The sequence below is a fragment of the Athalia rosae genome, chromosome 2, assembly GCF_917208135.1.
Source record: "Athalia rosae chromosome 2, iyAthRosa1.1, whole genome shotgun sequence".
Taxonomy (NCBI): domain Eukaryota; kingdom Metazoa; phylum Arthropoda; class Insecta; order Hymenoptera; family Athaliidae; genus Athalia; species Athalia rosae.
The window spans coordinates 31306923-31322461 of NC_064027.1; the positions used below are offsets into that span (position 1 = coordinate 31306923).

The window sequence follows — 15539 nt, forward strand, 5'->3', positions numbered from 1 at the left end:
GTATCGGCGAGTGTGGCCACGTGACCAGCGGCGCTAAAATTCAAACATATTTTAAAAAATCGGAAAAAAATGGGAAAAAATCGGGAATAAATCCAGGATGACGTCCCATCGGTTCTGGATCACAGGACACCTCCAGGAAGGCCAGGAGATGCAGTAATTGGCGGATCAATTGAAAAATTGACTCAAAATCGAAAAGAAATCAGGAAAGAAAGGCAAAGATAGAAAATATTCGGTCAACATCTGGAAACAAGTCTAAGGTCGTGCTACTCTAGCTACATGGCGTCAAAACTTACTGATCTAAGAACTCACTGATCAAAAACTCGTGACACACCTTTGACATTTCATCGGAGCATATCCTCTCAATCGAGTCAAACACAACCCTGACGTTGACGTATACTAATGATGACATGTCATTATAATTACTCCTTCATTCAGGTAATTGCGCTCTTGGTCTCGAGATGGAAAACAGTCAGAGGATCAGAGGCTACAGTCTTCAGACATTTGCAAGTTTTGGGGCTGGACAATGGAACCTAGCAACATCGAAACTACTTGTCAAATTTATTTGAATATAGATGCAACGTCTGGTTGGAAAATGCAGGTTTGTCGGCTTCTGGCTCCTCCAGCATGTGGAAATCTATAAACATTGGAATGTTTCATATTTGTTTCAGAAGAATCGGTATACAGAATTTCTCAGGTGATTGTTGACACTGTTTGTTGGCAGCTAAGGTGATTAAATAGTTCATGAGGAAATTGGAAGAATAAGAGAGAATTGATGACAGTTCGCAATGGGTTGGATCAATTATAATACCTTCTAGTTTCATCAGTCCAGTGAAAGAACGTATTGCTATTGATACAATTGCTAAAAACTCACTAATTAAGAACTCGTGACACACCTTTGACGTTTCATCGGAGCATAGCCTCTAAATCAAAGTTGATCACATCTCTGACGTTTACAAATACTAGTGATGCCATGTCATTATAATTACTCCTTCATTCAGGTAATTGCGCTCTTGGTCTCGAGATGGAAAACAGTCAGAGGATCAGAGGCGACAGTCTTCAGGCATGTGCAATTTTTGGGATGGACAATAGATTCAAGCAACAGCGAAACTACTTGTCATATTTATTTGAATATAGATTCAACGTCTGGTTGGAAAATGCAGGTTTGTCGGCTTCTGGCTCCTCGAGCATGTGGAAATCTATAAACATTGGAATATTCATACTTGTTTCAGGAACAAATGCTGTTCTCTGACTGAACTTTGCGAGCCATGGCCATTTTTTCGCATTTTTGAGCGAAAAAATGGAGATCTCTCGACGAGTATCCGGAATTGCTCGGTCCAGTCGACACGCTCGTGTTTCTGAGGCCGTAATATAGGTATCGTCATTTATTTTGTGTTTGAGAATCCACAGCTGCTACTTAATTCAATTTATCCAACGACCGGTCGATTAATAAGCTGATTCTTTGTTGCAGAACGTAGAATTATCAAGATATTTCGATGGTTCCGAGTTGTGTCTTGATTGAGTCGACGGATCTGAGTCGCTGCAAACAAACTACATGAAAATTAGATTGCTCCGGACATTTGGAAAGCGAAGAATACAGCTCCTTTGGGTCGAGAAAGCACGATTGATATTCTGCGCTTTGGTTTCTCACACATTTTGAGCCCAGAAATCCGACTGTCCTCTCCAAAATGTCTTGCTTATCGAATTGATCGAGTGATAGCAAAATTTTCCACTGTAATGAGCAGAGAAATTTAATTAACTCTGTAGCTTTAAGTCGTGGCTCGCTTAATTCGACGGATTTATGTTCTCAAGTTCGAAAATCTCAGAATAAGTTAGTTTAAAACATTTGAAACATATGCTGTATCATGCTAGCAAGACTGCAGAATCGCTGAGACTCTGGTCTTTGCTTCTATTGATTTCAGAGTCAATAATGAACTCTAGTTCCTCAAGTTCCGGCTTTTCCAGATATTTGAGGCTCAGAAACGATGGAAATACTAATCCTCTGTTTAAATTGATTGACTGCTTTACTCTACTGCTTTGAGGAGTCAAAAAATTGTAATACCTTGATAGCTCTTAGTCGTTGTTCAATTATGTAATCAGATTCTAGTTTTCAAGATCAAAGTACATACAACTACTGCTCCGTCATCATTATTTATTATTTTTCCCTCTTCTCCTGAATCTTTCTCAAGTTTTATCTAATTTTTAACGAATTAGTGGACTTCCTTCATGTCCTGTGAGTTTTTGACGCCCTGCAGCTAGAGTAACACGACCTTAGACTTGTTTCCAGATGTTGACCGAATATTTTCTATTTTTTCCTTCCTTTCCTGATTTCTATTCGATTTTGAGTCAATTTTTCAATTGATCCGCCAATTACTGCATCTTCTGGCCTTCCTGGAGGTTCCCTGTGATCCAGAACCGAAGGTACGTCATCCTACATTAATTCCCGATTTTTTTTCTGATTTTTTTCGATTTTTTCCTATTTTTTTCCGACTCAAAGCTACAGAGATATTTCAATTTCTCTGCTCATTTCAGTGAAAAATTTGCGATTACTCGATTAATTAATCGAGCAAAATATTCTCGCGAGCACAGTCGGATTTCTGGGCTTCAAATCTGAGAAAAAATATCACCTCAAAACTGGCCCTGCTGGTAGGAAAAGCCGAAAATCGCCAGAAAACCTTATCTTCCGGTCGAAAATCGTCACTGATCGCCAAAAAACCTTTCCTTTCTTCCAGAAGAAGCAAAAAATCGCCAATGAACCACCCCTTTGGATCGAAAACCGCCAAAAATCGTGAACAAACGACCCTAATACGTCAAGACCCGTCAAAAATTCCCAAAAAACCTCGTCCTTTGTCCGAAAAAGTCGAAAATCGAATTTTTTTTTGGTTCTTCAAGCTTAATCTCACATATAATCAGCTCAGGAATCCAAATCTGAAAGCCAAAAGCATCTACTCATGCATTCGATCACATAATCATTAATTATTCGCTGTTGAGAGAAGAATAATTATAAGACATATCGAGTGGTTTTAGTCGTAGACCCACTTCGATTCGTCGCAATCCGTGCATGGGTCGAAATATTCGAACTTTTCGGTCTACGAGGGAGCCCGAGCTGTGCTGGAGTCAGCGTAGCCAGCAGCGTAGCGCTTTGTTGTGGGTCGTCACCTTCAGGGCTGAGCAGAGGTGACGCCTCAAAACAAACCGCACGCCCGTGGCTACCTGATTCCAGCTGAGCTTGGGCTCCCTCGTAGACCGAGGAATTCGAATTTCTCGGTCTACAAGGGGACCGAACTGGAGTCAGGTAGCCACGGGCGCGCGGTATGTTGTGGGGTGTGACCTCTGCTCAGCTTCGAAGGTGAGGTCTCACAACAAAACGCTAGCTGCTGGCTACCTGACTCCAGTTTGGCTCCCTTGAAGACCGAGAAATTCGAATATTCCGACCCATGCATGGGTTGCGACGAACCAAAGTGGATCTATGACTAAAACCAATCGATGTCTTACAATTATTCTGCTCCGAACAGCGAATAACTGATGATTACTTGATCGATTGCATGAGTAGATGATTTTGGCTCTCAGATTTGGGATTCTGAGCTAATTATATGTGAGATTAAGCTCAAAAAACCGAGAAAAAATTCGATTTTCGACTTTTCTCGGACAAAGGGCGAGGCTTCTTGGGGACTTTTTATGTTTGAATTTTACCGCTGTTGGTCGCGTCTGCGCACTCACCGATACAGCTAGCGCTAAGTGGTGGAATTTTCAGGAACTACAAAAACTAGTGCTATCTGATGGACTTTTCGAGAACTGATTTCAGCGCAAGTCCACATAGGGTAAATTACCTACGAACAATTCCTCGTCATCGGTCGGACCATGAATATCAGTCGGTAAAATCAGCATAGGGTATATTACCTACGAACAATTGATCGTCATCGGTCGGTGATCCAGAACCGATGGGACGTCATCCTGGATCAATATCTTTCTGATTTTTTGCGATTTTTCCCAATTTTCCCTGATTTTTTCAAATATGTTTGAATTTCACCGCTGCTGGTCACGTGGCTGCACTCGCCAATACAGCTAGTGCCAAGTGGCGGACTTTTCGTGAACTACTAAAACGAGTTGCGGCCAGTGCCATCTTTCGGATTTTTCGTGAGACTCAAAAGTGGCGGCCATTTGGGAATAGCGGGGGTCAGAAAAACCCGATTCGGAGCGTAGGGGGTCGTTTTTAGGAGCGAAAAAGCGGTTTTTTAGGTCGAAAGATTTGTTTTTGAGCGTCAGAGGTCAAATACAACGCTGAGAAAGTCGTGTCAAAGCGTGAGGGGGTGGTTTTCTGACGTGGGCAGTGATACCAGAGCGGTGTGGGTCGCAAAATCCCGATTCAGAGCGAAGAGCGTCGTTTTTAAAAGCGAACAAGCGGTTTTTCAGGTCGAAAAATTCGTTTTTGAGCGAAAAAGGTCGATTTGGAGGGTGGAAAAGTCGTTTTTCAGGGTATAAAGGTGGTTTCCGAACGCGCACGGTCATTCCGAACAGGCCAGGGGTCGAAAAATTCCGATTCGGATCAAAGGAGAGCGTTTTTCGAGCCGGAAAAGTCGTTTTTCGGGTCGAAAAATTCGTTTTTCGGGTCGAAAAAGTCGTTTCCGAGCAGGGGTGGTCGATTTGGAGGGTGGAAAAGTCGTTTTTCAGGGTAAAAAGGTGGTTTCCGAACGCGCACGGTCATTCCGAACAGGCAGGGGTCGGAAAATTCCGATTCAGAGCGAGGGGGAGCGTTTTTTCGAGCCGGAAAAGTCGTTTTTCGGGTCGAAAAAGTCGTTTCCGAACGGGGGAGGTCGATTTAGAGGGTGGAAAAGTCGTTTTTCAGGGTAAAAAGGTGGTTTCCGAACGCGCGCGATCATTCCGAACAGGCAGGGGTCGAAAAATTCCGATTCAGAGCGAGGGGGAGCGTTTTTCGAGCCGGATAAGTCGTTTTTCGGGTCGAAAAAGTCGTTTCCGAGCGAGGGAGGTCGATTTGGAGGGTGGAAAAGTCGTTTTTCAGAGTTAAAGGGTGGTTTCCGAACGCGCGCGATCATTCCAAACAGGCAGGGGTCAGAAAATTTCGATTCAGAGCAAGAGGGAGCGTTTTTCGAGCCGGATAAGTCGTTTTTCGGGTCGAAAAAGTCGTTTCCGAGCGGGGGAGGTCGATTTGGAGGGTGGAAAAGTCGTTTTCGAGGGTGAAAGGGTGGTCTCCGAACGCGCGCGATCATTCTGAACAGGCAGGGGTCGGAAAGGGCGAGGCTTCTTGGGGACTTTTTATGTTTGAATTTTACCGCTGTTGGTCGCGTCTGCGCACTCACCGATACAGCTAGCGCTGAGTGGTGGAATTTTCAGGAACTACAAAAACTAGTGCTATCTGATGGACTTTTCGAGAACTGATTTCAGCGCAAGTCCACATAGGGTAAATTACCTACGAACAATTCCTCGTCATCGGTCGGACCATGAATATCAGTCGGTAAAATCAGCATAGGGTATATTACCTACAAACAATTGATCGTCATCGGTCGGTGATCCAGAACCGATGGGACGTCATCCTGGATCAATATCTTTCTGATTCTTTGCGATTTTTCCCAATTTTCCCTGATTTTTTCAAATATGTTTGAATTTCACCGCTGCTGGTCACGTGGCTGCACTCGCCAATACAGCTAGTGCCAAGTGGCGGACTTTTCGTGAACTACTAAAACGAGTTGCGGCCAGTGCCGTCTTTCGGATTTTTCGTGAGACTCAAAAGTGGCGGCCATTTGGGAATAGCGGGGGTCGGAAAATTCCGATTCGGAGCAAGGAGGAGCGTTTTTTTGAGCCGGAAAAGTCGTTTTTCGGGTCGAAAAAGTCGTTTCCGAACGAGGGAGGTCGATTTAGAGGGTGGGAAAGTCGTTTTTCAGGGTAAAAAGGTGGTTTCCGAACGCGCACGGTCATTCCGAACAGGCAGGGGTCGGAAAATTCCGATCCAGAGCGAGGGGGAGCGTTTTTCGAGCCGGATAAGTCGTTTTTTCGGGTCGAAAAAGTCGTTTCCGAGCGGGGGAGGTCGATTTGGAGGATAGAAAAGTCGTTTTCGAGGGTGAAAGGGTGTTCTTCGAACGCGCGCGGTCATCCCGAACAGGCAGGGGTCGGAAAATTCCGATTCGGATCAAAGGAGAGCGTTTTTCGAGCCGGAAAAGTCGTTTTTCGAACCGGAAAAGTCGTTTTTCGGGTCGAAAAATTCGTTTTTCGGGTCGAAAAAGTCGTTTCCGAGCAGGGGTGGTCGATTTGGAGGGTGGAAAAGTCGTTTTTCAGGGTAAAAAGGTGGTTTCCGAACGCGCACGGTCATTCCGAACAGGCAGGGGTCGGAAAATTCCGATTCAGAGCGAGGGGGAGCGTTTTTCGAGCCGGAAAAGTCGTTTTTCGGGTCGATAAAGTTGTTTCCGAGCGGAAAAGGTCGATTTGGAGGGTGGAAATGTGGTTTTTCAGGGTGAAAGGGAGGTTTCCGAACGCGCGCGATTATTCTAAACAAGCAGGGGTCGGAAAATTCCGATTCAGAGCAAGGGGGAGCGTTTTTCGAGCCGGAAAAGTCGTTTTTCGAGTCGAAAAAGTCGTTTCCGAACGGGGGAGGTCGATTTAGAGGGTGGAAAAGTCGTTTTTCAGGGTAAAAAGGTGGTTTCCGAACGCGCGCGATCATTCCGAACAGGCAGGGGTCGAAAAATTCCGATTCAGAGCGAGGGGGAGCGTTTTTCGAGCCGGATAAGTCGTTTTTCGGGTCGAAAAAGTCGTTTCCGAGCGAGGGAGGTCGATTTGGAGGGTGGAAAAGTCGTTTTTCAGAGTTAAAGGGTGGTTTCCGAACGCGCGCGATCATTCCAAACAGGCAGGGGTCAGAAAATTTCGATTCAGAGCAAGAGGGAGCGTTTTTCGAGCCGGAAAAGTCGTTTTTCGGGTCGAAAAAGTCGTTTCCGAGCGGAAAAGGTCGATTTGGAGGGTGAAAAAGTCGTTTTTCGGGGTGAAAGGGTGGTCTCCGAACGCGCGCGATCATTCTGAACAGGCAGGGGTCGGAAAGGGCGAGGCTTCTTGGGGACTTTTTATGTTTGAATTTTACCGCTGTTGGTCGCGTCTGCGCACTCACCGATACAGCTAGCGCTAAGTGGTGGAATTTTCAGGAACTACAAAAACTAGTGCTATCTGATGGACTTTTCGAGAACTGATTTCAGCGCAAGTCCACATAGGGTAAATTACCTACGAACAATTCCTCGTCATCGGTCGGACCATGAATATCAGTCGGTAAAATCAGCATAGGGTATATTACCTACAAACAATTGATCGTCATCGGTCGGTGATCCAGAACCGATGGGACGTCATCCTGGATCAATATCTTTCTGATTCTTTGCGATTTTTCCCAATTTTCCCTGATTTTTTCAAATATGTTTGAATTTCACCGCTGCTGGTCACGTGGCTGCACTCGCCAATACAGCTAGTGCCAAGTGGCGGACTTTTCGTGAACTACTAAAACGAGTTGCGGCCAGTGCCGTCTTTCGGATTTTTCGTGAGACTCAAAAGTGGCGGCCATTTGGGAATAGCGGGGGTCGGAAAATTCCGATTCGGAGCAAGGAGGAGCGTTTTTTGAGCCGGAAAAGTCGTTTTTTCGGGTCGAAAAAGTCGTTTCCGAACGAGGGAGGTCGATTTAGAGGGTGGGAAAGTCGTTTTTCAGGGTAAAAAGGTGGTTTCCGAACGCGCACGGTCATTCCGAACAGGCAGGGGTCGGAAAATTCCGATTCAGAGCGAGGGGGAGCGTTTTTCGAGCCGGATAAGTCGTTTTTCGGGTCGAAAAAGTCGTTTCCGAGCGGGGGAGGTCGATTTGGAGGATAGAAAAGTCGTTTTCGAGGGTGAAAGGGTGTTCTTCGAACGCGCGCGGTCATCCCGAACAGGCAGGGGTCGGAAAATTCCGATTCAGAGCAAGGGAAAGCGTTTTTCGAGCCGGAAAAGTCGTTTTTCGGGTCGAAAAAGTCGTTTCCGAACGGAAAAGGTCGAGTTGGAGGGTGGAAAAGTCGTTTTTAAGGGTGAAAGGGTGGTCTTCGAACGCGCGCGATCATTCCGAACAGGCAGGGGTCGGAAAATTCCGATTCAGATCAAAGGGGAGCGTTTTTCGAGCCGGAAAAGTCGTTTTTCGGGTCGAAAAAAGTCGTTTCCGAGCGGAAAAGGTCGATTTGGAGGGTGGAAAAGTCGTTTTTCAAGGTAAAGAGGTGGTTTCCGAACGCGCACGGTCATTCCGAACAGGCAGGGGTCGGAAAATTCCGATTCAGAGCAAGGAGGAGCGTTTTTTGAGCCGGAAAAGTCGTTTTTCGGGTCGAAAAAGTCGTTTCCGAGCGGAAAAGGTCGATTTGGAGGGTGAAAAAGTCGTTTTTCGGGGTGAAAGGGTGGTCTCCGAACGCGCGCGATCATTCTGAACAGGCAGGGGTCGGAAAGGGCGAGGCTTCTTGGGGACTTTTTATGTTCGAATTTTACCGCTGTTGGTCGCGTCTGCGCACTCACCGATACAGCTAGCGCTGAGTGGTGGAATTTTCAGGAACTACAAAAACTAGTGCTATCTGATGGACTTTTCGAGAACTGATTTCAGCGCAAGTCCACATAGGGTAAATTACCTACGAACAATCGATCGTCATCGGTCGGTGATCCAGAACCGATGGGACGTCATCCTGGATCAATATCTTTCTGATTCTTTGCGATTTTTCCCAATTTTCCCTGATTTTTTCAAATATGTTTGAATTTCACCGCTGCTGGTCACGTGGCTGCACTCGCCAATACAGCTAGTGCCAAGTGGCGGACTTTTCGTGAACTACTAAAACGAGTTGCGGCCAGTGCCATCTTTCGGATTTTTCGTGAGACTCAAAAGTGGCGGCCATTTGGGAATAGCGGGGGTCGGAAAATTCCGATTCGAAACAAGAAGGAGCGTTTTTTGAGCCGGAAAAGTCGTTTATCGGGTCAAAAAAGTCGTTTCCGAGCGGAAAAGGTCGATTTAGAGGGTGGAAAAGTCGTTTTTGAGGGTGAAAGGGTGGTTTCCGAACGCGCGCGATCATTCCGAACAGGCAGGGGTCGGAAAATTCCGATTCAGAGCAAGGGGGAGCGTTTTTCGAGCCGGAAAAGTCGTTTTTCGGGTCGAAAAAGTCGTTTCCGAGCGGAAAAGGTCGATTTGGAGGGTGGAAAAGTCGTTTTTGAGGGTAAGAGGGTGGTTTTTGGACGCGCACGATCATTTCGAACTGGCAGGGGTTGAAAAATTCCGATTTAGAGCAAGGGGGAGCGTTTTTCGAGCCGGAAAAGTCGTTTTTCGGGTCGAAAAAATCGTTTCCGAGCGGGGGGAGGTCGATTTAGAGGGTGGAAAAGTCGTTTCTGAGGGTAGGAGGGTGGTCTCCGAACGCGCGCGGTCATCCCGAACAAGCAGGAATCGGAAAATTCTGATTCGGAGCAAGATGGAGCGTTTTTCGAGCCGGAAAAGTCGTTTTTCGGGTCGAAAAAGTCGTTTCCGAGCCAAAAAGGTCGATTTGGAGGGTGGAAATGTGGTTTCTCAGGGTAAAAGGGTGGTTTTCGGACGCGCGCGATCATTCCGAATAGGCAGGGGTCGAAAAATTTCAATTCAGAGCAAGGGGGAGCGTTTTTTCGAGCCGGAAAAGTCGTTTTTCGGGTCGAAAAAGTCGTTTCCGAGCGGAAAAGGTCGATTTCGAGGGTGGAAAAGTCGTTTTCAAGGGTAAAAAGGTGGTCTTCGAACGCGCGCGATCATTCTAAACAGGCAGGGTCCGGGAAATTCCGATTCAGAGCAAGGGGGAGCGTTTTTCGAGCCGGAAAAGTCGTTTTTCAGGTCGAAAAAGTCGTTTCCGAGCGGGGGGAGGTCGATTTAGAGGGTGGAAAAGTCGTTTTCGAGGAAAAAAGGGTGGTCTCCGAACGCGCGCGGTCATTCTGAACAGGCAGGGTCCGGGAAATTCCGATTCAGAGCAAGGGGGAGCGTTTTTCGAGCCGGAAAAGTCGTTTTTCGGGTCGAAAAAGTCGTTTCCGAGCGGGGGGAGGTCGATTTAGAGGGTGGAAAAGTCGTTTTCGAGGAGAAAAGGGTGGTCTCCGAACGCGCGCGGTCATTTTGAACAGGCAGGGTTCGGAAAATTCCGATTCAGAGCAAGGGGGAGCGTTTTTCGAGCCGGAAAAGTCGTTTTTCGGGTCGAAAAAGTCGTTTCCGAGCGGAAGAGGTCGATTTGGAGGGTGGAAAAGTCATTTTCAAGGGTAAAAGGGTGGTCTTCAAACGCGCGCGATCATTTTGAACAGGCAGGGTTCGGAAAATTCCGATTCAGAGCAAGGGGGAGCGTTTTTCGAGCCGCAAAATTCGTTTTTCGGGTCAAAAAAGTCGTTTCCGAGCGGGGGATGTCGATTTGGAGGGTGGAAAAGTCGTTTTTAAGGGTGAAAGGGTGGTCTCCAAACGCGCGCGATCATTCCGAACAGGCAGGGGTCGAAAAATTCTGATTCAGAGCAAGGGGGAGCGTTTTTCGAGCCGGAAAAGTCGTTTTTCGGGTCGAAAAAGTCGTTTCCGAGCGGAAAAGGTCGATTTGGAGGGTGGAAAAGTCGTTTCCAAGGGTAGAAGGGTGGTCTTCGAACGCGCGCGATTATTCTGAACAGGCAGGGTCCGGAAAATTCCGATTCAGAGCAAGGGGGAGCGTTTTTCGAGCCGGAAAAGTCGTTTTTCGGGTCGAAAAAGTGCAAAATCGTAGAAAGGGGGTGCAAAAAAGCGAAAATAGCGATTGTAAAAAAGGGGGCGTGGCAAAATCCTAACCATACTTAACCATACCTAACCATACCTAACCATACCTAACCATACCTAACCAAATTTAACCATACTTAACCATACCTAACCATACCTAACCATACCTAACCATACCTAACCAAATCTGACCCATATTGACTCGCGCGTCCCCTAGAGTTCAAGGGGTAGTTTTCTCGTCTCAAAATCCCGATTCAGAGCAAGGGGAAGCGTTTTTCGAGCCGGAAAAGTCGTTTTTCGGGTCGAAAAAGTCGTTTTCGAGCGGAAAAGGTCGATTTGGAGGGTGGAAAAGTCGTTTTTGAGGGTGAAAGGGTGGTTTTCGAACGCGCGCAATCATCTTGAACAGGCAGGGCTCGAAAAATCCCGATTCAGATTAAGGGGGAGCGTTTTTCGAGCCGAAAAGTCGTTTTTCGGGTCGAAAAAGTCGTTACCGAGCGGGGGGAGGTCGATTTAGAGGGTGGAAAAGTCGTTTTTGAGGGTAAAAGGGTGGTCTCCGAACGCGCGCGATCATCCCGAACAAGCAGGGGTCGGAAAATTCCAATTCAGAGCAAGGGGGAGCGTTTTTTGAGCCGGAAAAGTCGTTTTTCGGGTCGAAAAAGTGCAAAATCGTAGAAAGGGGGTGCAAAGAAGCGAAAATAGCGATTGTGAAAAAGGGGGCGTGGCAAAATCCTAACCATACTTAACCATACCTAACCATACCTAACCATACCTAACCATACCTAACCAAATTTAACCATACTTAACCATACCTAACCATACCTAACCATACCTAACCATACCTAACCAAATCTGACCCATATTGACTCGCGCGTCCCCTAGAGTTCAAGGGGTAGTTTTTTCGTCTCAAAATCCCGATTCAGAGCAAGGGAAAGCGTTTTTCGAGCCGGAAAAGTCGTTTTTCGGGTCGAAAAAGTCGTTTTCGAGCGGAAAAGGTCGATTTGGAGGGTGGAAAAGTCGTTTTTGAGGGTGAAAGGGTGGTTTTCGAACGCGCGCGATCATCTCGAACAGGCAGGGGTCGGAAAATTCCGATTCAGAGCAAGGGGGAGCGTTTTTTGAGCCGGAAAAGTCGTTTTTCGGGTCGAAAAAGTCGTTTCCGAGCGGAAAAGGTCGATTTGGAGGGTGGAAAAGTCGTTTTTGAGGGTAAGAGGGTGGTTTTTGGACGCGCACGATCATTTCGAACTGGCAGAAGTTGAAAAATTCCGATTCAGAGCAAGGGGGAGCGTTTTTCGAGCCGGAAAAGTCGTTTTTCGGGTCGAAAAAGTCGTTTCCGAGCGGGGGGAGGTCGATTTAGAGGGTGGAAAAGTCGTTTTTGAGGGTGGGAGGGTGGTCTCCGAACGCGCGCGGTCATCCCGAACAAGCAGGGATCGGAAAATTCCGATTCAGAGCAAGGGGGAGCGTTTTTCGAGCCGGAAAAGTCGTTTTTCGGGTCGAAAAAGTCGTTTCCGAGCGGAAAAGGTCGATTTCGAGGGTGGAAAAGTCGTTTTCAAGGGTAGGAAGGTGGTCTTCGAACGCGCGCGATCATTCTAAACAGGCAGGGTCCGGGAAATTCCGATTCAGAGCAAGGGGGAGCGTTTTTCGAGCCGGAAAAGTCGTTTTTCAGGTCGAAAAAGTCGTTTCCGAGCGGGGGGAGGTCGATTTAGAGGGTGGAAAAGTCGTTTTCGAGGAAAAAAGGGTGGTCTCCGAACGCGCGCGGTCATTCTGAACAGGCAGGGTCCGGAAAATTCCGATTCAGAGCAAGGGGGAGCGTTTTTCGAGCCGGAAAAGTCGTTTTTCGGGTCGAAAAAGTCGTTTTCGAGCGGAAAAGGTCGATTTGGAGGGTGCAAAAGTCGTTTTTGAGGGTGAAAGGGAGGTTTTCGAACGCGCGCGATTATTTTGAACAGGCAGGGCTCGGAAAATCCCGATTCAGAGCAAGGGGGAGCGTTTTTCGAGCCGGAAAAGTCGTTTTTCGGGTCGAAAAAGTCGTTTCCGAGCGGAAGAGGTCGATTTGGAGGATGGAAAAGTCATTTTCAAGGGTAAAAGGGTGGTCTTCAAACGCGCGCGATCATTTCGAACAGGCAGGGTTCGGAAAATTCCGATTCAGAGCAAGGGGGAGCGTTTTTCGAGCCGGAAAATTCGTTTTTCGGGTCAAAAAAGTCGTTTCCGAGCGGGGGATGTCGATTTGGAGGGTGGAAAAGTCGTTTTTGAGGGTGAAAGGGTGGTCTCCAAACGCGCGCGATCATTCCGAACAGGCAGGGGTCGAAAAATTCTGATTCAGAGCAAGGGGGAGCGTTTTTCGAGCCGGAAAAGTCGTTTTTCGGGTCGAAAAAGTCGTTTTCGAGCGGAAAAGGTCGATTTGGAGGGTGGAAAAGTCGTTTCCAAGGGTAAAAGGGTGGTCTTCGAACGCGCGCGATCATTCTGAACAGGCAGGGTTCGGAAAATTCCGATTCAGAGCAAGGGGGAGCGTTTTTCGAGCCGGAAAAGTCGTTTTTCGGGTCGAAAAAGTCGTTTTCGAGCGGAAAAGGTCGATTTGGAGGGTGGAAAAGTCGTTTTTGAGGGTGAAAGGGTGGTTTTCGAACGCGCGCAATCATCTTGAACAGGCAGGGCTCGAAAAATCCCGATTCAGATTAAGGGGGAGCGTTTTTCGAGCCGAAAAGTCGTTTTTCGGGTCGAAAAAGTCGTTTCCGAGCGGGGGGAGGTCGATTTAGAGGGTGGAAAAGTCGTTTTTGAGGGTAAAAGGGTGGTCTCCGAACGCGCGCGATCATCCCGAACAAGCAGGGGTCGGAAAATTCCGATTCAGAGCAAGGGGGAGCGTTTTTTGAGCCGGAAAAGTCGTTTTTTCGGGTCGAAAAAGTGCAAAATCGTAGAAAGGGGGTGCAAAAAAGCGAAAATAGCGATTGTGAAAAAGGGGGCGTGGCAAAATCCTAACCATACTTAACCATACCTAACCATACCTAACCATACCTAACCATACCTAACCAAATTTAACCATACTTAACCATACCTAACCATACCTAACCATACCTAACCATACCTAACCAAATCTGACCCATATTGACTCGCGCGTCCCCTAGAGTTCAAGGGGTAGTTTTTTCGTCTCAAAATCCCGATTCAGAGCAAGGGGAAGCGTTTTTCGAGCCGGAAAAGTCGTTTTTCGGGTCGAAAAAGTCGTTTTCGAGCGGAAAAGGTCGATTTGGAGGGTGGAAAAGTCGTTTTTGAGGGTGAAAGGGTGGTTTTCGAACGCGCGCGATCATCTCGAACAGGCAGGGGTCGGAAAATTCCGATTCAGAGCAAGGGGGAGCGTTTTTTGAGCCGGAAAAGTCGTTTTTCGGGTCGAAAAAGTCGTTTCCGAGCGGAAAAGGTCGATTTGGAGGGTGGAAAAGTCGTTTTTGAGGGTAAGAGGGTGGTTTTTGGACGCGCACGATCATTTCGAACTGGCAGGGGTCGGAAAATTCCGATTCAGAGCAAGGGGGAGCGTTTTTCGAGCCGGAAAAGTCGTTTTTCGGGTCGAAAAAGTCGTTTCCGAGCGGGGGGAGGTCGATTTAGAGGGTGGAAAAGTCGTTTTTGAGGGTAGGAGGGTGGTCTCCGAACGCGCGCGGTCATCCCGAACAAGCAGGGGTCGGAAAATTTCAATTCAGAGCAAGGGGGAGCGTTTTTCGAGCCGGAAAAGTCGTTTTTCGGGTCGAAAAAGTCGTTTCCGAGCGGAAAAGGTCGATTTCGAGGGTGGAAAAGTCGTTTTCAAGGGTAGGAAGGTGGTCTTCGAACGCGCGCGATCATTCTAAACAGGCAGGGTCCGGGAAATTCCGATTCAGAGCAAGGGGGAGCGTTTTTCGAGCCGGAAAAGTCGTTTTTCAGGTCGAAAAAGTCGTTTCCGAGCGGGGGGAGGTCGATTTAGAGGGTGGAAAAGTCGTTTTCGAGGGAAAAAGGGTGGTCTCCGAACGCGCGCGGTCATTCTGAACAGGCAGGGGTCGGAAAATTCCGATTCAGAGCAAGGGGGAGCGTTTTTTCGAGCCGGAAAAGTCGTTTTTCGGGTCGAAAAAGTCGTTTCCGAGCGGGGGGAGGTTGATTTAGAGGGTGGAAAAGTCGTTTTCGAGGAGAAAAGGGTGGTCTCCGAACGCGCGCGGTTATTTTGAACAGGCAGGGTTCGGAAAATTCCAATTCAGAGCAAGGGGGAGCGTTTTTCGAGCCGGAAAAGTCGTTTTTCGGGTCGAAAAAGTCGTTTTCGAGCGGAAAAGGTCGATTTGGAGGGTGCAAAAGTCGTTTTTGAGGGTGAAAGGGAGGTTTTCGAACGCGCGCGATTATTTTGAACAGGCAGGGCTCGGAAAATCCCGATTCAGAGCAAGGGGGAGCGTTTTTCGAGCCGGAAAAGTCGTTTTTCGGGTCGAAAAAGTCGTTTCCGAGCGGAAGAGGTCGATTTGGAGGGTGGAAAAGTCATTTTCAAGGGTAAAAGGGTGGTCTTCAAACGCGCGCGATCATTTCGAACAGGCAGGGTTCGGAAAATTCCGATTCAGAGCAAGGGGGAGCGTTTTTCGAGCCGGAAAATTCGTTTTTTCGGGTCAAAAAAGTCGTTTCCGAGCGGGGGATGTCGATTTGGAGGGTGGAAAAGTCGTTTTTGAGGGTGAAAGGGTGGTCTCCAAACGCGCGCGATCATTCCGAACAGGCAGGGGTCGAAAAATTCTGATTCAGAGCAAGGGGGAGCGTTTTTCGAGCCGGAAAAGTCGTTTTTCGGGTCGAAAAAGTCGTTTTCGAGCGGAAAAGGTCGATTTGGAGGGTGGAAAAGTCGTTT

At 47.5% G+C, this 15539-nt stretch overlaps 1 long non-coding RNA gene across 1 annotated transcript; it reads left to right on the top strand.

Annotated features, from left to right (window-relative positions):
- Positions 1-1096: 1096 nt before the first annotated feature.
- LOC125500068 lies at positions 1097-1495 on the top strand. The gene is made up of 3 exons (XR_007277240.1): positions 1097-1160; positions 1230-1372; positions 1469-1495. It is a non-coding gene; the product is annotated as an uncharacterized LOC125500068 (long non-coding RNA).
- The last annotated feature ends 14044 nt before the right edge of the window (positions 1496-15539 follow it).